Source organism: Lactuca virosa, chromosome 9, assembly GCF_052849685.1.
Source record: "Lactuca virosa cultivar CGN04683 chromosome 9, Lactuca_virosa_CGN04683_v6, whole genome shotgun sequence".
Lineage (NCBI taxonomy): Eukaryota > Viridiplantae > Streptophyta > Magnoliopsida > Asterales > Asteraceae > Lactuca > Lactuca virosa.
In genome coordinates this window covers 10,718,696-10,740,403 of record NC_136434.1, presented here as the reverse complement: position 1 = coordinate 10,740,403, position 21,708 = coordinate 10,718,696, and the positions used below count along the sequence as shown (strand labels likewise).

The following is a 21,708-nucleotide window of genomic DNA, read 5'->3' as shown; positions in this document are numbered from 1 at the left end:
GTGAGACCGGAGAACCGCAAGAGAGAGCGTGTGATTGGGCAGGTTTTCGAGTTTGTGACAGACAGTCGTGGGCTTATGACTTTCCATGGGCGGATTTGGGTGCCCTATACAGGTGGAGCTCGTCGTATATTGTTGGAGGAGGCACATAGATCGAGATTCTCGATCCATCCAAGGGCAACTAAGATGTATTTGGACCTGAAGAGAGACTATTGGTGGCCCTGTATGAAGAGGGACGTGGCATGGGTTGTAGAGAGGTGCTTGATGATGGGTTTCGAGCATTCTAACACTCCTATGGTGTACATGCAACCCTATAAACCTTGGATCTATGTTTTCTCTATTATACATGCAAATATTCAATATTCCAAGGTTTCATCCTAACTAGCATAATATGAAGCAACTATACTATAAAACCCTAGTTAGATAACATACCTTTTAATGAAGCTTGAAATCTTGAACTTTAAGAGCTTAGCCCCAATAGTGTGGAAGCCTCAAGTGGAATCACAAATCACCAAAAACACCTTGGAAAGCTTGAGAGAATAGTTACCACACTAGAAATCGGCCCACTCTTGTATCCTCACACACTAGTGCCAATTTCAAGTGCCAAGGACCTCTTTATATAGTATGGAGGATTAGGGTTACATTCATGTAAACCCTAATACCCATGACCATTCATTTCCATAGGATCCATGGGTTAAACACTCCATGGACTATCCATGAAAGCTTAGCCCAACCTAAATGAACTTGGCCCATTCCATATATATACAAGAGTCCATATTTAATTACTTCCTTTTGATCACTAAACTAATTCTAAATTAATTCTTGATCAATACTAATTAAATAATATGATTCCATATTAATATATTAGAACTTATAATATATTAATATAAATCACAAACATACTATTCTCAAAAGACTATCCATATATAATTGTTCCGGTGTAGTGCAACCCAAATGGACCATGCCAAGTCGGGTCGAATACATACCAATTATAGTTATGGACTTAGACACTAATCCAACAGTCTCCCACTTGGATAAATCTAAAACTATTATTGCGTATGACTCCAAAACCCGACTAGCAATCGTAGCTCTTAAATCCGTTGTCGAACTCTGACCTTAGTCAATGACTTGTCCATTAGATAAAGGATCATATATTCCTCCATTCTAGATATCATATGGACCGAGACATGGATTATAATCATTCTCTCTGTCCATTTGTTGTTTCCCGATTTCCGATTTATGATGACTGACTAATTGAACAAATCACATCAGTTCAGGCTTGGCCAAGCACTTCATGGTGTCATCACTAAATCATCGAGGGGACCACAGATATCGCTTTTATCCCTTTAAGGGTAAAAGGAATGGATAAACTTCGACTCATATGCTTGTTCTACTACTTGTTGAATCATACACAAAGGCACGTTTTATAACATCGAGTTACCAATGTGTTTTCGTACAATCAATGTATAACCAAGTCATAGGCAACAACTCATATCTCTAGGTTTGAAGAATATAAGATATTATCGTCTCATGATCACTCGTGATAAAATCCATGAAGTGAGTCAAGTGAGCGTGGGTTTAATCCAATACTCAGAACTTATGAGCATCCATGAATGTTGTAGCAACTCTTGCTATGTCCACTACCTTGGACATCTACAAACCAGCTTCATGACAGTCTTGCCTTAATACCTACTTCCAACGTATTATCGACTGTGGATGGTTTGAATAACTTAGTCATTCAGGAAGAACGACCTAGTTATTCTGGAAGTCAAAACATGCAAAGTGTAACACAAGAATAATCGAATCCAATATGGTCTCAGAACTTATGAATATAAATAGACACCTTTTATTTATCACCATATTGATTACACATTATTCATTGCATACTGTTTCAAATTATCAACTTTATACTTGAATCAAAACAATAGTCATGCCATGCTCCAAGCATGCACACTATGTTTATCCAAACAATAGTCATGTCATACACCAAATATGCACACTGTGTTTGTCCAAACATTAGTTATGCCATACACCAAGTATGCACACTAAGTTTGTCTATGATCTTTTACTTTGTGAAATAGATCGATTGAACATAATTCAAATGATTCTCATTTCACAATCCCAAATCCTTACCGCAAATGCAAGAATTCCAAATTCCTGCCATTTACCGAAATCTTATTAGATTTTAAACTTATATGTACTGATCCTCTAATAATGATTATGCACAAAGTCACAAAGACTTGTCAACAGTTATTACAGAGTATTCCAATGGAGATCATTCCATGGAAACTAAGTCTCAAATTCAAAGTACATTGCTTTGAACATCCTTCTTGCATTAAGTTTCCTAATCTTACACAGATTTAATGAATAACTTCCACCTATGGGAATATTTCCATATTCTCATTTTGACTATCACTTCTGAACAAGAGTTGCCTCTTTTCAGAATATGTTAATATGGTCCTCTCCAAAAATTTACACCATACTTCCAACTGTCCCTGAGCAACCAATCTTTGGTAAACCTTAGATTGTCCTCGACAATTGCTTAATCATTTTAGTCATATCTAGTTCTAGTACTTTTCCCTCTTAATGCTCTAGTCATTTGGAAAAATTTAGAACAGATGAATATTATAGCACATGCAATCGACCCTATATCCGAAGCATATGGGACACGATTCATGATGTCTCACATAAAGACATGATACTAGACCAGTCATTTGCTATAATATTTCTATTTCTATTTGCCATGTTCTCACAATTCAGATTATGAAAAGGTATGCAGTAATCATAATCGAATTTTAGAACGCAAATTTCCTTATGTTGAACCATTCCAACATAACATTCATATATATACTTGACTAAATTTGATTAAAATCTCAATCTAAGCTTTTAGAATTGAAATGAAGTATAATTTCCTCTCCCTTAATTATAGCAAAACAACTTTTTCCCAATTGAACTTTTGTTTTTCTATAATTTACATTGCTAACTTGCAACACTTATCATAATTTTCATGCTCCCACTAACATGACGATTATTCGCATAACACTTATGCTCCCACTAGCTTTGACATGTACTCAGAAATCAGTTGGGCTTCTAGAAATCAATACTTTATTGACTTTCTTACCAAAGTTCAGATTTCTGATACGAGATGCTTTGATAAAACTTTATCAAAATCATACACCTTTTACTTAGATAGCTCACATGTGTGTCTAAACAATTTTAGAACTATGAAAAGGGATGTCGTAATCATAGTCTCAATTTTTTAGACCTTTGCCATTTCTCACAAGTCCATGTTAGTGTGTCGGTTAACGACACACGCTCCACTAACGACTTTGAGAATGAAAATAATTGCTATCTACTTAAAATCTACTTAGTGAAAGCATTTCCTCACCATCATTTTTCATGAATCAGAGAGAAACCGTATGACACTTAGATTTTATGGTGTATGTGTTCCATTCCATGTGAATTTGTCAAAACCATAATCACAAGACACAGTTAGTGACAAATTCATATGGAATGAACATGTGCAGTCTTAACTTCTTGCCACCTGGCAGCACAAGGGCCTGCCATTGCTTCCAAGTTGTTATGCAATCAATTGAGAACTCTCAGAACTCATATGCAAAGCCAACTTTAACTGGAATAGGCACAGAAATAGGAAGATGTCAACACGATAGGTTATAAACCTCAAGTCGTGTGCTAGTGATAAACTACAGGTTTAATTCTTGATTAGACTCTTTCAAGATCTTTTAGACTCCCACTGTCCTCTTGACATATAAGACTCTCTTGCCAAGACCCATTCCTTGACAAAACAAATATTCAAGAGATAATGCAAATTCTTATCAAGAGAAACACTTCACACAATTGTCCTTAGTTGGTCTTTGTTTTATACAAAACATCACAACTTACCAATTTCAAATGTACAAGAGTAGAAAACCTTTTACTCTACATTTGACAAGTGTTAATAAAACCTTCTTTAAGATGTATCACTCAAATTACAATCTTGGAGTATGACTCTAAGACTTGTTTTGGAACGAAGTATGTATCACCTTCTTGATTTAACCATTTCAATAATTCATGACTCCTCTTCTTAGCCATAGGAATGCACTAAGTGTTGGATAAGATGTCTAAGTCCATAACTTATTTGGTATATACTTGACCCGACCCGGCATGATCCATTTGGGTTGCACTTCACCCAAACTAGTTATGGATAATTTTATGAGAGTTGTATACTTACGATTTATTAATATATTATAAGTTATAATATATTAATATAAAGTCATGTTACTTAATTAGTTTTAATCTTGAATTAATTATGAATTAATTTAGTGATTAAAAGGAAGACTAATTAAATCATGGGCTATTATATTTATATAGTGTGGGCTAACACTCATTTGGGAATGGGCTAAGCTTATATGGAAGTCCATGGATGATCCATGGAGCTTTTACCCATGGATCCTTGGAAGAGGAAAAGACATGGGTTATTAGGGTTTCACCCTAACCATGTACACTATATAAACAAGCTTATGTTGCATGAAAAAACACTAATGTGTGTGTAAGTGTGGTGGCCAAAATCAAGAGTTAGTATACTCTCTCATACATTTTCCAAGTTTGTGGTGATTTGTGATTTCCATTTGAGGCATTCACATTATTGGTGCTTGGCTCTCAAACTCCAAGGAATCAACAATCAACAAAAGGTATGTAATTCATCTAGTTCTTTTATGGTTAAAAGTACCCCATGTCATGCTAGATAGGTTATAAACCTTGGAAAATAATATTTTGCATGTATCTTAGACAAACATAGATCCAAGGTTTAATAGGGTTGCATGTACACTTAGGAAGTGTTAGAATGCTCAAAACCCAACAGTGGTGTCAGAGCCTAGGCTTGTTTGTTTGATACTTGATGCAAAATAATGATAAAAAGTCGATTTTTTGCTGTCTGACTGATGAACTCGCCGAGTCCATGGGGGGACTCGCCGAGTTCATGTGTAAACTCATCCTACTCGCCGAGTAGGTTCGTGCACTCGGCGAGTAGGAGCCTCAGAATGCAGATTTTCGACTTTTGCTGCTGGAAATGGACTAGAAACATTACCCTAAACTGTTTTGGTGTTTTAAAACTTGTTTTAGTTGGTGTAATGGTTGTTCTAATCCATTTACAATAGCTTATATCAAAATTTCATGCTTTGTATGTGTTCATATAATTCTTGAAACTTTGATGATCATGTTCATGTTCTTATGAATTTAGAAGATGATAGGAATTATTTGCTGAATTGTTTAGGATTAATTCTTGATCATTTATGTGTTTTAATGGAGTCCATAATTTGTCCTCAAGTTATGGATATCCAAAGGTCACTTCTTTTAAACACACACTTAAAACACATAAGTTACATGAAAATGAAGAGTCTTCATTTTTATGAACCTTTAATTCATAAGTTATGAAATGAAAAGTTTTGAATAGTTTCAAAAACTTGTCGTAAAGTTTTGGAATTTGTAAAGTTACACACACTTTAATATACTTTAATTCCAAACCCTTAGAGTTTTAAAAGTTAAAATTCAACCCTTATACTATTTATAACATTAATGGTTAATTATTATATATATGTATAAGTTCAAAGTCGTCTTACCGCTAGTACGCCTCATTCACGAAGTCAGACTATAAGGTGGGTATAAGGTTGTTGCCTATAAAATGGCAACTTAATGGGTGTCCACTCTCACCCACCGCTTGCTTGACTGGTGGAGGGTCGTTAGCCGAACGGGTAGGACAAGGACTTATAAATTCTCATTAAAAGTATGATGAATATTATAAAGTAACTAAACCTTTTATAAATTCCCAATCTTAGTTACTTTAGGAAAATGTGAATATGGTGCTAACCCATGAAATTCACACTTTGTACCTTACCAAGTCGTTGGTGGAGCGTGTGTGGTTAACCGGCACACTAACTTGGACTAGTAAGGATCACGAAGGGTGACTTAATGTTTATCATAGATCGGTGGAGCGTGTGTGGTTAACCGGCACATTGATTAGGTGATAATATTAAGGGTACCAAGTGAATTTGCATGGTTATTCACACCTTGTTTTGTGATCCTCGGCATCCCAGTCACAAAACTTGAAGGGCACAATCGAGATTGAAACATGCCATTGAAAAGTTGAATGAATCTCAAAGGAATCTAGGAATTTCAAAACCAATTAAACCTAATAATTCATTTCGTTTTCATGGTGGAAATTGGTGAATCGTCATTCACCTACCTTCAAATATATTATAGCTTAGATTACGGCATACCTCTTCTAAGTTATAATATATTGTGTTGGATCCTAGCCTTAATATTACATTTGGGTGTATTATTAAGGATTCGATATATCTAATCTAAACTTGTTTTCTTCTTTTCAGATGTCTTCCAACAACAAAGCTTCGGGCTCTAACCCTACTGGCTCCTTTTCCCTCATGAACCTTTGTGGGAGGGTCATCTTTGATGGTTCCAACTTCATGGATTGGATCCGGAACATCAGGATGGTTACTCGTTACGAGGACAAAGAATATGTCCTCGATAAGGAGCTAAAGGAGCTTGATGAGTCCACTGCTACTCCTGAGGAGGTCGCTGAGTATCAGGCACATGAAAGAGATGCCACCAAGGTGGCATGCATCATGATGGCCACCATGACAGCTGAACTCCAAAAGTCCTATGAGGACTATTACCCTTTTGAGATGCATCAGGATCTGATGGAAAGGTACCATCAGAGTGCTCGTCAAGAGCGGTATGAAATAATCTCCTCCATGATCACTACCCGTATGAAGGATAGCGAACCAATGACGAGCCACATGCAGAAAATGCAAAGGTATGTGGACCGTCTAATGAAACTGAATGTGAACTTCCATGAGGAGTTGGCAATTGATATCATTTTGCACTCCTTGCCATCGTGTTATGATCAATTTCGTATGACATACCACATGAACAAGGAGGAAGTCACACTCAGTAAGCTTCAAGGACTTCTGAAGACTGCCGAAAGTGGTCTTAAGAGTAAGTCGGCTGCTACTCCTACTCCTACTACTACCCCTGTTTTGGCTATCGGGCAAGGCAAAGGGAAAAAGAGGAAGCACCCTTCGAAGGGTACCAAGGGAAAGTCCCTTGAAGGCTCCTCATCTGGAACCAAAGGTGGTTCTATCACTCCTTCTGCCATCCCTAAGGATGCTGAAAGCTTCTACTGTCAAAATAAGGGGCACTGGAAGCGAAACTGCCCAAAGTACTTGCAGGATGTCAAGGATGGGAAAGTGAAACCATCCCATGCAGGTATTTACACTATATTGTCTAATAACTCACCATATTCTAATTCTTGGGTTCTTGATACAGGTTGTGGTATTCACATCTGTTGTGACTTGCAGGGCCTAAGAAGAAGTGAGGATGTGGAGCACAGAAAGATAAACTTAATCATGGGGAACAAGAAGGTTGCACCTGTTACCAAGATTGGAGTTTATACTTTGTTGCTAGATAGTGGGTTAAAGTTAGATTTGAATAAATGTGTGTACTCATCTGAAATGGCGAGGAATATTATTTCCTTTCATGCTTTGTACAAACAAGGTTTTACCTTTTCTTTTGATAATGAAGTTGGTAGTATTAATGCTTTCTTTAATAATGTTCTTTATTTTAAAGCATTACCTTGTGATGGTGTGTATGAAGCTGTATCGGTTGTAGATAATTTAGGAAATAATGTATTATGTATTGATTCTTCTACTAGCTTGGATAAAGCATCTTTGTGGCATTGTCGTCTTGGACATGTAAGCAAGAAACGCATAGGCCAGCTCCAAAAGGATGGAGTCTTGGAGTCGTTCGACCTCAAGTCGGATGATAGTTGTGAGTCTTGTCTACTTGGAAAAATGACAAAATCACCCTTCACTGGTACTTGTGCAAGGGGTGAGGGTTTGTTGGACCTTATACATACTGATGTATGTGGACCATTCAAAACCGCCACAAGGGATGCTAATCGCTATTATGTGACTTTTATTGATGATTTTAGTAGATATGGTTATGTCTACTTAATCAAACATAAGTCAGAAACTTTTGAAAGGTTTAAAGAGTTTAAACAGGAAGTAGAAAATCAATTGGGCAGGAACATTAAGATGCTTTGATCCGATCGAGGTGGTGAGGATCTTAGTACTGAGTTCCTCGACTATCTTAAGGAGTGTGGGATTGTCTCACAATTGACACCTCCCAGGACACCACAGCTGAATGGTGTAGCTGAGAGGCGCAATCGAACTTTGTTGGACATGGTTCGCTCTATGATGAGTCGAGCTTCGCTACCAATCTCTTTTTGGGGGTATGCCTTAGAGACTGCCGCCCACATCCTTAATCTAGTCCCTACAAAGAAGGTTGCCAAAACACCTCATGAGATGTGGACTGGGAAAGTTCCCAATTTGGACCACATCAAGATTTGGGGTTGCGAGGCTTTCGTGAGGCGCGAGACTCATGACAAGCTCGAACCTCGAAGTGAAAGGTGTATTTTCATCGGCTACCCACAAAAATACTTTGGTTACCTCTTCTACAGACCCAGTGAGAATGTGGTCTTTGTGGCTAGGAGAGAAGTCTTTCGAGAGAGAGAATTTATAAGCCAAGGAGACAGTGGGAGGCAAATTGACCTTGAAGAAATTCAAGACTCAATTGGTGAAGGAACCTCAGACACTAGCAATCAACTTGAGGAGGAAATCCCTGTTGATCCAGCTGACGAGTCTATACTTCCAAGGCGTTCCACAAGGGTTAGGAACACACCTGAGTTTTATTATGGATTTCATATTACTACGGAAGGTGATACATTTATCAGTGACAGTACACTGGTAAATCTGGATGAACCTAACAGTGTTAAGGAAGCCATGGTAGGCCCAGAGTCTGCTAAATGGAAGGAGGCTATGGACAGCGAGATACAGTCCATGTATGACAATCAAGTTTAGAACTTGGTTGACAATGTACCAGGCCGTAAGACAGTCGAGTGCAAATGGATCTTCAAGAAGAAGACCGACATTGATGGGAAGGTGCACACTTATAAGGCTCGACTGGTTGCGAAGGGGTTTACTCAGACTCAGGGAATTGATTATGATGAAACCTTTTCACCAGTAGCAAAGATTAAGTCTATTAGGGTTATGCTAGCCATTGCTGCATTTCATGATTATGAAATATGGCAAATGGATGTCAAAACCGCTTTCCTTAACGGAAAGTTGGCTGAGGATGTTTACATGAATCAGCCAGAAGGTTTTGTCAGTGCAGAGTACCCCAATAGAGTGTGCAAGCTTGAGAAATCCATTTATGGATTGAAACAAGCATCTCGAAGTTGGAATCTTTGTTTCGATGAGAAGGTCAAAGAGTTTGGTTTCTCAAGAAGTGAAGATGAGTCATGCGTGTATGTCAGAGCTAGTGGGAGTATAGTTAGCTTTTTGGTACTGTATGTGGATGACATACTACTCATAGGAAATGACATCCCAACCTTGCAGGAGGTTAAGTCCTGGCTTGGGAAGTGCTTTGCTATGAAGGACCTTGGAGAAGCTACCTATATCCTAGGGATAAGGATATTAAGAGAAAGGAGTAAAAGACTAATTGGACTTAGTCAGAGTATCTACTTGGATAAGGTGTTGAAAAGGTTCAACATGCAGAATTCCAAGAAAGGAGAATTACCGATCCAAAGCAATGCCAAACTGAGCAAGGCTCAGAGCCCGAGTACAGAAGATGAGATAGCTGAGATGAGTCGATTACCTTATGCTTCCGCTGTTGGTTCGATCATGTATGCTATGACTTGTACCCGTCCTGATGTGGCCTTCGCTTTGAGCATGGTCAGCAGATATCAGGGGAACCATGGCAAGGCTCATTGGACTACGGTAAAGAATATTCTCAAGTACCTGCGGAGGACTAAGGATTGGATCCTTACCCTTGGTGGGAGTGATGACTTGAGAGTAGTAGGGTATAGTGATGCTAGCTTTCAGACTGATAGGGATAACTTCCGCTCTCAGTCGGGCTGGGTCTTTACCTTAAATGGAGGGGCAATCACTTGGAAGAGTTCCAAACAGGAGACTGTAGCTGATTCGACTTGTGAATCAGAGTACATAGCAGCGAGTGAAGCGGCAAAGGAGGCGATATGGCTGAGGAACTTCATCGGAGACCTTGGAGTTGTACCAGCTATTAAGGAGCCTATGGAGATTTTCTGTGACAGCAATAGTGCGGTTGCCTTAGCCAAGGAACCAAGAGATCATGGCAGATCCCGACACATTGACAGAAAATATCACTTCATAAGACACAAGATAGAAGAGGGACTCCTCGTGGCAAAGAGGGTATCGTCAGATGAGAACCCTGCGGATCCCCTTACGAAGGGACTGACGAGGGTGAAGCATTTGCAGCATGCGAGGCGCATCGGGCTGAGGGACGATATTAGTTTTATAAAATTTGTGATTTATTTATGAGTAAAGTGTTGCTATCATTGTCAATTATTTACTATTGTTTCAGTTTTGCATGTTTTGACTTCCAGAATAATTAATTTATTCAAACTCTCCACAGTCGGTCATATGTCGGAAGTAGGTATGAATCAAGACTGTCATGAATTGGGATTGTAGATGACTAAAGGTGTTTAGCCATAGCAATGGTTGCTACAACATTCATGAGTACTCATAAGTTATGAGTATTGGAATAAACCCACGCTCACTTGTATCACTTCATGGAATTTATCTCGAGTGATCGTGAGACGGTAATATCATATAAGTCTTCAAACCTAGAGATATGAGTTGTTACATATGAGTTGGTTGTGCATTGATTGCACGTAAACGCATTAGTAACTTGATGTTATAAAACGTGCCTTTGTGTGCAATTCAATAAGTAATAGAACAAGCATATGAGTCGAAGTTTATCTGTTCCTTCTAGAAATAGAAGCGATATCTGGGCCCCTCGATGATTTTGTGTTGACCCATGTACCGGGCCCGGTCAGAACTAAATTGATGTGTTCAGTTAAGTTCTTTGTCAAACAAATCGGAAATCGAGAAACAACTGCTAGACAATAAGTAAGACATTGTTCCATGTATTTGTCCGGCTGATATCATGAGAGCAGAGGATTATATGATCACTTATCTAAAATGGCGCTTCATAGTTCACAAGAGTTTTCGAGAGCTACGATTGCCGGTTGGTTCCTGAAGTAATATAGGCAAATACAGTTATTAGACTTATCCAAGTGGGAGTTTGTTGGATAAGATGTCTAAGTCCATAACTTATTTGGTATATACTTGACCCGACCCGGCATGGTCCATTTGGGTTGCACTTCACCCAAACTAGTTATGGATAATTTTATGAGAGTTGTATACTTACGATTTATTAATATATTATAAGTTATAATATATTAATATAAAGTCATGTTACTTAATTAGTTTTAATCTTGAATTAATTATGAATTAATTTAGTGATTAAAAGGAAGACTAATTAAATCATGGGCTATTATATTTATATAGTGTGGGCTAACACTCATTTGGGAATGGGCTAAGCTTATATGGAAGTCCATGGATGATCCATGGAGCTTTTACCCATGGATCCTTGGAAGAGGAAAAGACATGGGTTATTAGGGTTTCACCCTAACCATGTACACTATATAAACAAGCGTATGTTGCATGAAAAAACACTAATGTGTGTGTAAGTGTGGTGGCCAAAATCAAGAGTTAGTATACTCTCTCATACATTTTCCAAGTTTGTGGTGATTTGTGATTTCCATTTGAGGCATTCACATTATTGGTGCTTGGCTCTCAAACTCCAAGGAATCAACAATCAACAAAAGGTATGTAATTCATCTAGTTCTTTTATGGTTAAAAGTACCCCATGCCATGCTAGATAGGTTATAAACCTTGGAAAATAATATTTTGCATGTATCTTAGACAAACATAGATCCAAGGTTTAATAGGGTTGCATGTACACTTAGGAAGTGTTAGAATGCTCAAAACCCAACACTAAGATGTCCCTAGAGGATGAATTGTGATATGGTCTCACAATCATTAAGATGATCATAAAACATGATACTAAAGTACTCTCCCATCTTTTCAGATTTGAGAAACTTTTATCTTTCTGTCAAATTTGATTCTTCTTATTCGTTCTGCCATACATTGAAAATTTTCCAATGTTTCAGAATTATACTTAAACTTGTAAGTATAACCATATTTACTAAACTTTAGTAAATCATGACGAATAGTCTTATCGATATTTTATGGTGGACTTGACCAGTGCACAAGAATGTGTACTCGATCGTTTAGTCCTTCACTTGGCTCACATATACATGTGAACAAGGAACTAGTCTTAATTTTCCAAATATGAAAATTCTCATTCACCATACAATACAACTTGCATAATTCCAAGTTTCTGTCCAACTGAAACTTGGTTGATGAGAATCTTTCCTTATTTGGTAAATTATGACACTACCACAAACGACAGAATCAAATCCATTTTCCAATATTGCTATCAATGGAATCATATAAACAACAATTTTTCACAAATGCCATTGTAAGGATACTAAAAATAAATAAAATCAAAAATTTTCTTTTATTTTAAAACTTGCGGAAAAACTTATCCTTACAATGCAAATGCATATGAAATACTATGTTGTTATCTATTCCTAATCAATCTATCACAACTCTTAAGCAACAGCTCAAAAATTATGATCACCGAACCATGCGATCGAAATCCATCTTCGCGATCAGAATCAACTTACTCTTCTTTAAGCTTCCTCTCTTTTCTTTGATTCTTAAAACTTCAACATGTGACCCAATCACATCATGTAATAAGAATCTCAAAATAGGAACTTAATAGAGTTAGATAGTGGACTTACCTGAAGTAGAGTCAAACTTTTTGACTTGACCAACCTTATGATATTTCAGGTAAATAGGCCAGATTTGCAACCAATGCCCCTTCCTTTGGCAATATAAGCATATGGACTCTTTGGGAATGGTACACGAGATTGTCTCATACTTAGCCTTTCTCTTTACCATTTGGTCAACCGAGTTGACTGTGGCCGATCCCTTTCCATTGGGAAGACAAAAAATTTCTGGATTTTCAATGATACCATTGTCAATGTCCATGGAAGTTTTGGAAGTTGATCTTCTAATCAAATTTGCTTTACCAGTGCTCCAAATCATTGCTGATTCAGCAGCACCTAGCAAATAGATAAGATCATTAAGGGTCATGTCATAATCTGTTTCATAGTAGTCCCAAAGGAAACTCACTATGTGACTTAGAAAGTGATTGAACAACCAAATTTCTCAAGACTTTTGACACCCAACTCTCCCGGCTTGTCAATATGTGACTTCATCTCCAAGATGTGAGCATACATAGATCTTGCTTGCCAATAGGGCTTGAGTGACCTTGAACTATTCAAGAACTTGTAGATTAGGGAGAATAATTGGAGGAGGTGAAGGAAGAGAAGTATGATTTCCATGAACCAACCATGGGACATCATCTTCATTAGGAAAGTTTGTTCCTAGGGATTTGGGAAGATCATAGTTGTCTGAACCAGACATCTACAATGGGAGATATTCAAGTTAGTTGATTTAAGTCCTTAATATAACACCCAATATGAAATATTAAGGCTAGGTACCAACACAATACTTTTATAACTTGGAAGAGGGATGCCGTAATCCAAGCTATAAAATATTTGAAGGTAGGCGAATGACGATTCACCAATTTCCACCATGAAAAACGAAATATGAATTAGGTTTTAATTGGTTTGAAACTCTTAGATCTTTTGAGATTCATTGAACTTTTCAATGGCATGTTTCAATCTCGATTGTGCCCTCTCAAGTTTTGTGACTGGGATGCCGAGGATCACAAAAAAAGGTGTGAATAACCATGCAAATATACTTGGTACCCTTAATATGTATCACTTAATCCATGTGCCGGTTAACCACACGCGCTCCACCGATCCTATGATAAACATTAAGTTACCCTTTGCCTACCTTGTTAAATCCAGGTTAGTGTGCCGGTTAACCACACACGCTCCACTAACGACTTAAGCAAAGTGCAAAGTGTAATTTCATGGGTTAGCACCAAATTCACATTTTCCTAAAGTAACTAAGATTGGGAATTTATAAAAGGTTTAGTTACTTTATATTTATCATTATACTTTTAATGAAAATTATAGTCCTTGTCCTACCCGTTCGGCTAACGACCATCCACCAGTCAAGGAAGCGGTGGGTGAGAGTGGACACCCATTAAGCTGCCATTTTATAGGCAGCAACCTTATACCCCCCTTATAGACCGACTTCGTGAATGAGGCCTACTAACGGTAAGACTGACTTGCTCTTATACATATATATATATATATATATATATATATATATATATATATTAACTTATAATACTATAAAGTATAAGGGTTGAATTTTAACTTTTAAAACTCTAGGGTTTGGAATTAAAGTGTGTGTGAGACTTTACAAATTCCAAAACTTGAGGGCAAGTTTTGAACTATTCAAAAACTTTTGGATTTTTATAACTTATGATTTTAATTAAGGTTTTAAAAACTTCAATGAAGAGACTCTTGAACATCCATAACTTGAGGACAAGTTATGGAGTTCATAAAACAAAAAGACTCTTCAATTTTGTAACCTATGCATTTTAATGGATCTTTAAAAGAAATGAATTTTGGTAATCCATAACTTGAGGACAAATTATGGACTCCATTAAAATACATTTAGATAAAGAATTAACTAACAAACAATTTTTGCAAATAATTCCTATGATCTACCAAAACTCATAAGTGTATGAACAATCATATCAACAATTTCAAGAATTACATAAACACACATAAAGCTTGAAATTTTGATAACAACTTTGAAATTGGTTTACCATAATCATTACCACATCAAAAACATGTTTTATAAGTCCAGAATAGTTTAAGGTAATGATTCTAGACCAATTCCAGCCTTAAAACTCGAAGATATGCTGTCAGGGGGTCCAACTCGTCGAGTGCATGAACCAACTCGGCGAGTTGGATGAATTTAGGCATGGACTCGTCGAGTCCCTTAATGGACTCGGCGAGTCAGCTGACCAGACAGCATACAAACTTCGATTTTCAGCAATTTGCATCAAGTATAAAAGAAAACAAACCTAGGCTCTGATACCACTAATGGGTTTTGAGCATTCTAACACTCCTATGGTGTACATGCAACCCTATAAACCTTGGATCCATGTTTTCTCTATTATACATGCAAATATTCAATATTCCAAGGTTTCATCCTAACTAGCATAATATGAAGCAACTATACTACAAAAGCCTAGTTAGATAACATACCTTTTAATGAAGCTTGAAGTCTTGAACTTTAAGAGCTTAGTCCCAATAGTGTGGTAGCCTCAAGTGGAATCACAAATCACCAAAAACACCTTGGAAAGCTCGAGAGAATAGTTACCACACTAGAAATCGGCCCACTCTTGTATCCTCACACACTAGTGCCAATTTCAAGTGCCAAGAACCTATTTATATAGTATGGAGGATTAGGGTTACATTCATGTAAACCCTAATACCCATGACCTTTCATTTCCATAGGATCCATGGGTTAAACACTCCATGGACTATCCATGAAAGCTTAGCCCAACCTAAATGAACTTGGCCCATTCCATATATATACAAGAGTCCATATTTAATTAGTTCCTTTTGATCACTAAATTAATTCTAAATTAATTATTGATCAATACTAATTAAATAATATGATTCCATATTAATATATTAGAACTTATAATATATTAATATAAATCACAAACATACTATTCTCAAAAGACTATCCATATATAATTGTTCCGGTGAAGTGCAACCCAAATGGACCATGCCAAGTCGGGTCGAATACATACCAATTATAGTTATGGACTTAGACACTAATCCAACACTTGACCTGTCGCCGGGTTAAGGCGGAGCACCAGCGTCCACATGATCCTTTGCAGCCTTTAGAGATTCCCAAATGGAAGTGGGAACAAATTTCTATGGACTTTATCACCAAGTTACCGAGAACTGCACGTGGGGTTGACGCGATATGGGTGATTGTGGATCGGATGACGAAGAGTGCTCACTTCCTCGCTATCAGTGAGAGCTCTTCTGCAGAGAGACTGGCCAAGATTTATGTGAGAGAGGTGGTAGCTCGGCATGGAGTGCCGACCCTGATAGTGTCAGATTGAGACGTGCGCTTTACTTCTAGGTTCTGGAAGAAATTTCATGAGGAGTTGGGTACCCGATTACATTTCAGTACCGCATACCATCCGCAGTCAGACGGGTAGAGCGAGCGGACGATTCAGACGCTTGAGGATATGCTGCGTGCATGTGTTATGGACTTCGGAGGAAGTTGGGACACTTAACTTCCCTTGGCTGAGTTTTCTTACAACAACAACCATCATTCGAGTATTGGTATGCCTCCCTTTGAGCTTCTATATGGGAGGAGGTGTCAGACTCCCATTTATTGGGGATAGGTAGGGCAGCGAGTGATGGGTGGCACTGAGATAGTGCTGAAGACGACCGAGCAGATTTAGCAGGTCAGACAAAGGTTACTGACAGCCCAGAGTCACCAAAAGAGTTACGCAGATCGGCGACGATCCGGGCTAGAGTTCCAGGTTGGAGATTTTGTCCTCCTGAAGGTATCCCCATGGAAAGGGGTGATCCGATTCAGGAAACGGGGCAAGCTGGGGCCCCGATACATTGTTCCTCTCAGAGTGATCGCCAGAGTAGGTAGGGTGGCCTACCGGTTAGAGCTACCTGCAGAGTTGAGCCAGATTCATAACACCTTCCACGTGTCCCAGCTGAGAAAGTGTGTAGCCGATGAGACGACAGTGGTACCATTAGAGGACATTCAAGTTGATGCGAGCATTGAATTATATTGAGCGACCGATTGCGATTTTGGATCGGAAGGTGAAGGTTCTGAGGAACAAAGAGGTGTCTCTGGTTCAGGTCCAGTGGCAACATCGGAAGGGGTCCGAGTGCACTTGGGAGTCGGAGTCCGAGATGCGCGAGCAGTATCCAGAGTTATTTTCGGAACCTGACTTCGAGGGCGAAATCTTATTCTAGTGGGGGAGAATTGTAACATCCCAAGTCCAGGTATACCTTATAAGCCCTTGTTCTTTTGATAAATTGTCAAGTTTAGTCCTTATTGAGAAAAGGTGGTAAATGAATATGCGGGGTGTACGCCCAGCGTACTCATATGCGTGTTTTTGACGCGGAAGCCACCTAGTACGCTGGGCGTACCAGAGGGTACGTTGGGCGTACTAGGCCTAGAGTGGAAACCCTAATTTGGGGTGTAATCCTATATAAAGGATATGATGACCTCATTCCTGGCCACCATTCTCAGATAAGCAACCCTCTCAAACCCTAATCCTCGTTCTTGAGCTTGTGTGTGTCCATTTGAGTGCTTTTAAGTGATTTTGTGTGTTATTAAAGTGAAGAAGGAGCTTTGAAGAAGAAGGAGTGGGAGTCCAGACTATAGATCTGAGCATACCTGTGTTGGGAGCTTCATTTGGAGGTATAAAGCTCAAAGCTTTCTCACTCTTTTGTTTTGTGCATCATGTTAGATCATTTTAGGGTTTTGGTCCCAAAGTTGCATGCTTTATGAGAAAATGAGCTCCAGAGATTATGAGCAGCTCCTTTGAGTGTCTTTAGGGGTATAGTATCATAAAAATCGAGACTTGGACGTTTGAATCAACTCATGCATGAGATATGAGCATTATGAGATAAGAGAATGAGAGTTTTGGGTGTTTGTGACTTTATCAGCCATGCAGAGGCTTAAAGTCACTGACTTTATGGAGTAAGAGCCTTTAGGGAGTCCAGATATGTGATATGAGCCAATGTCTTAACTAATTAAAGACCAAAAGAGTAAAAGGAGCAAAACTGGGGCGTACGCCGATCGTAATCCCAGTACGCGCAGCGTAGGGTTGAGAATCCCCGATGCATGCATGGCATCGGAGTACGCCCCAACGTAGAGATCTTGTACGTGCGCGTACTCGCTGGCGTTGACTTTTGGTTGACTTTTAGGGTTTGGTAAATTTGTGGACTATTAAGTCCATTGAGGGGAAAAATGGTCTTTTACCCTTTTGTGAGTTTGTATAAGGGTTAGTTTAGCTTCTTGAGAGCCGTGATTAATTAGGGATAATTTTCGTATGTGTTAGGCGAAGGCTAGACCGGTGATTTGAGTTCGAGATTATCCGATTTCTTGCGAGGTGAGTCTTCTCACTATACTTACCATGAGTGGTATCTTTGTGTGACTGAGGTGTCTTATGTGCTTACCTGCGTGTTGTGTTATTCTGCATTATGTCTTTGTGATTTATGCTGAATATTATTATTATGAGCTTATTGAGTTAGGACCGGAGGGTCTCTACTGAGACACATTGACCGGAGGGTCGTATTGAGTTAGCCTCGAGTGGCTAATGTGATGTGTGTGGTATTTTGGGGAACTCACTAAGCTTCGTGCTTACCATGTTATGTGTTATGTGTTTCAGGTACCTCTCAGGATCACGGGAAGGCACCCGCTTGATTGTACACACACCCGAGTTGGAGATATGTTTTTGGAGGATCTTGGATTTGCGTTATAAACAGTTTTGGGACATGTGTTTTGATAACTTGATGTTTGTGGAATATTGTGATTTTGAAATGAGATAATTCGTTTTTTTAAATGAAAATTTTTGTTTGAAAATTTACGTTGTTACAATTGGCACCAAGGTTCCTACAATCCAAATTTGTATTTAGGATTACAGCCAATGATCAGAAAAGTAAATCATAGATAACTCTTAGTAGTTGGACTCTAAGTTTTATGACACTTCTTATCTTAAAAAAAGTACTTGTGAATGAGTAAGACGTTGAGAAGTCGACATATTTCAATTTGTGACGCCCCTTAAACATTGATTAACATATCACAATATATTTTCAGATAAATATGTTATGGATCATAAATAATTACAGAAATATACCTTCACCAACATACGAGCATTGTAGTCATGCAACTTGAATCCATTTAGTTCGAAGGTAGTTATGCTAGGGCAGTTGTGCACAAATTCATTGCAGGTTGGGTATTTCAAACCATCATCTCTACCTTTAAATGGTAATCATAATTATCCTAAAATCTTGCAAGACTTGTAGCAAATATGAATGATGAAACAGAAAGATACCTGTTTTTGAAGATTCAAAGACCAAACGCGCTATTAAGGGACCATTCTTGCTCACTGATTCCAACGTATGCCTCAACTCAACATGCCTATTTGTAAATATACTCTTATCCCTTAGGAAATAGAATTATAGCAGAGAATGCATTACGAAAAGGGTCTTACAGGTCAACGATTTCCAGATCAAGGAGAGAATGGCAAGCTGATAATGATGCCAAGAGAGCAGTATTATCAATCCTTTCAATATTGAAAAGGTGTAATCTTCTCAAACGAGCCCTAACAATTATTTTAAAAGAAAAATGAGAAAGTGTAAAAACATAAAGACCATATGATGAGTTATTCTAATATAATGACAACATACCCAGGTGCACCACCATTCACACTTAGGGAACTCAAGCAGGATCTTGCTAGAATAGAGGACTACTTTCCTTGTCTGGATCATTTGTCGTTCCATGAAACTCCTGATGCATCAGTAGAGTTCCTAATACTATAAACTAATGGCTCAGATAAACAGAAAAGAGGAGGTGTACACGTTGGGAGAACACCAAGCTTCATAGACCTTCACAAGTAACAGAACAATTGTAACTCGTTATAAGTATATTCATATTGCAATGCACACTTTTGAAAAAATTAAGGAACATTAGCATTTAGCAAGTGATGTGTGAACGAAGGTTCACATAATGCAAGCTTGGATATTATACTTTAAACTAATTCAAACATGTTATCATCACTTTACCACATAAGGTACTAATGCATTTAAGAGTATGATACTTGAAGATATGCAACCTATTAAATGATTAATAACACATCTAAGCACAGAATATAATAGTTGCATGAGGTGTTAGTGGGTATTACATGTTTGCTTGCGTGCATGTTATACGATCTACTGTTTTCACTTTTCAAATGAAGTCATCATCCCCTTTGTTTTTCATTTGATTGGTCAAACTCATAAAGAGAAGATCATTTGAATTGCAAAATAAGCTCTAATTAAATCATCTGGATCAAATCTCTTTAAAACATGGAAAAAACATCCAGACTAAGCAAAAGTAGCATAAGGTTTGGAACAAACCCATGTTTGCACTCATGTTATGTCCTCGTTCCTTGCAACATGCACACAGTTTTAACAAGTTGGGGGCATTCTTTATCATAACTGGTGTAACCTTGTAGTTATATATTTTTCCTTCTTCTTGGCAAAAACCAAATGTTGTATCTTCACTAGCACAAGATATGAACATTTTACAGAAACAAAGTTATGCCTGAATTAATTTCCTAGAACATCCTAATTCATTAGGTATTTAATTAAGTAAGAATGATCATGCATGGCTTCTCACATAATAACAAGCAAAAACTGACATCGTAAAACAATATATACTCGCAGCCACACACAGAGAATAGAGCTTACGGAAGTGCATTTCCAGCTCGCCGAATCATGGAAGAAACTACAACATTTTTTTTTGAAACGGCAAACTAACTAACCTACTCCTAAATAACAACCTATGTCTCCACCGAGACTTAAACCCATGACCTCTCATATGAGAGGGTCACTCCTTACTGCTAGACAATTGGCCCTTTGGTACAACATTTTTGACCTTAGGAACTAACGTAATTAAGTCAATGTTTGAAAAACACAAAAGATCCGCAGCATACTTTTGAAAAAATGAACACGTCTCCGCAGCATAACAAAAGCTTTAAGTATCAAGCATAGCAAAAACCTACAAATCATCATTCATAGTCCATCATCCAGGATCGAATTCTACTAAAACGATATCAACTGTACTAACTAAATGCACAAATAAAAAACAAACTAACAATTCAAAACCAATATAGATTCTGAAGTACCTTGATCGTGAGATCAGGAGGCAGAGGCTATACTACGACGTTGTGTGAGGATGATCGTTTACGATCGGACCGTTTTCCGGCTTTGAGGAGAAGAGATCCGAGGTGAAGAGCGCGTTGGATCAAGTCATTTTGATTGGAATCAGAAGACCTAGATTCAATGAGACTGTCGAAAGAGGTGTTGATCTAGTCGTAATCGAAGACACCTAAGAACGATTTCAATACCGCGTCGTTGTCAGATTCCGGCAACATAGTTGATTGAGTTTTAGCGATGTAAGGATCGGAACAACAACGACGTTTAGCCAGGGGAAGGGTATCCATTACGAGTGGTGAAGAAGAGGGAGGTAAAAAAACCTTGCTTTTTCACCAGTTACATAATAACTCCATTTTAGTCTCGTAATCATCGAGTCAAAAGGGTTATAAAGTAATGACAATTGATTGTAAGAACACAATAATATTATACAAGTTGATAATGATTAGATGAACGTTTTGTTATTTAAGTTATTATTTTGATGACGTTAAAATGTTTGTTAAATAGTTATTTAAAAATAATATTTTTTTAATGTTATAGTATATATTAGACTCATTATTTTACTATGGGTACAGTCCTCTTCCCGCAGGAGGCCCCTTTTCTCTCATGATATTGTCTTTGGGATGCTTATTGGGCCTCCATTTTGGGTTAGTGGGTTTCACATGTATACGCGACTACTATGTGATGCTTATTGGGCCTCCATTTTGGGTCAGAACCCTATCCAA

General features: G+C 38.0%; 1 pseudogene; it reads right to left on the bottom strand.

Moving 5' to 3' along the window:
- Positions 1-21,273, bottom strand: part of LOC145138927 (F-box protein At4g02760-like) — a 30,348-nt pseudogene extending 9,075 nt beyond the window's left edge.
- Positions 21,274-21,708: the final 435 nt, after the last annotated feature.